Source organism: Cyphomyrmex costatus, unplaced genomic scaffold (assembly GCF_001594065.2).
Source record: "Cyphomyrmex costatus isolate MS0001 unplaced genomic scaffold, Ccosl1.0 scaffold423, whole genome shotgun sequence".
In the NCBI taxonomy this organism is placed as follows: domain Eukaryota; kingdom Metazoa; phylum Arthropoda; class Insecta; order Hymenoptera; family Formicidae; genus Cyphomyrmex; species Cyphomyrmex costatus.
This window is the reverse complement of record NW_017278459.1, coordinates 21,603-23,087: the sequence shown is the minus strand read 5'-3', so window position 1 is coordinate 23,087 and position 1,485 is coordinate 21,603.

Below are 1,485 nucleotides of genomic sequence, written 5' to 3'. Positions count from 1 at the left end.
TTCATAGCCCTTCTCATTTTACTATTATTTAATTTATTTTTTAATTTTTTTTAAACACAATTTTGTAATTCTAAAACCTGTAAAATATGCAGCAAACTGAAATATTTGTATGTCCTATGTATTACAAAGAAGATAGAAGTGTAAAATAATTACTGAATCATAACGGCCGAATGTCTAAGGGCTTTCAAGTCTTATTGATAAGCGCTATAAATAGCATGTATCCAATCGAACCGTGTTTAATCGTGTGCAAAGTAACGACAAAAGTAACTGTAAATTTCGTTACCGTTACCCAAAAAATGTAACTCGTTACAGTTACAGTTACCAAAAAAAGAAAGTAACGCAGTTACTAGTAAAGTTACCAAAAAAGTAACTTGTAACTGTAACTTCGTTACAAGTAACGAGTTACTTCCATTCCCTGTATATAATAATACATATATATATAATACACACACACGCGCGCACGCACGCACGCACGCACGCACACGCGAACACACACACACACACATACACACACACACACATATATATGTTTTATATATTACTTCTTACTGATTTACCTTCATTTTCTATTAGATTTGCTGCTTTTTCAAATATTTTCACACAATTTGTGTGCACGTTGAGTCTTCCTTTTATAGTTCCTCATACTTTAAATGTGAAAAAAAGGAGATATAAAGTAAATGAGCATAAGATGTAAAAGATTAATGGTGTTACAATGTACCCCAGCGATATGTTACTTCTAACCGCAAACCGATGTTGTCAAAATTTATATGAATATGTTTGGAACTACTTAAAAATATTTAAAAAAACACATGCACATAACTTGAGAAATTGTATTTTAGACATAATAAAATGAAAATACAATAAAAAGCATTTTATTTGAAAGTTTAAAGCAAAAAAGTATAACATTGTAAATTTACACTTACGTGACTTGTCTGAACACAATACACATAACCTCTTTTACATGCAGCACACGCGCGATTGGAGGTATGAAGCAAACGCAGGCCTCGATACTGAGTATTTTTGTTCTTCACATGATCATTGTATCTCTTATCATTTAAAAGATATATGCATTGTTACAACTTACCTCCGTTACAACTGGCCCCAGTCTCCCCTATCTCTTTGTCTTTATGCGCTCTGCTTTTATTAAGTTCATACGCAAATTCGCAAAATTGTTCCTCTTTCCGTTCAACTCAATCCGATTACCTCCTGAGACAGGCACCAAAATCCGATTAAGCTAGGGAGTTTTTTGAAATGCACCAAATGAGTATCACCGTTCGATCGGATTGGAAATCCGATCACTTGTCGTAAACACCCATAGTTTGATCTCTCACCTAGTTCAAGATTTTAGAGTGTAAGTTAACTAGTTTTCAATCACGTATATCTTCATAAGTATACGTTTACAAATTATTATTCTAATTAATAATTAATATCGTGATAAGGATGGTTCTGATTTTACCAAAAAAAATTATTACGTTTATTAGCATA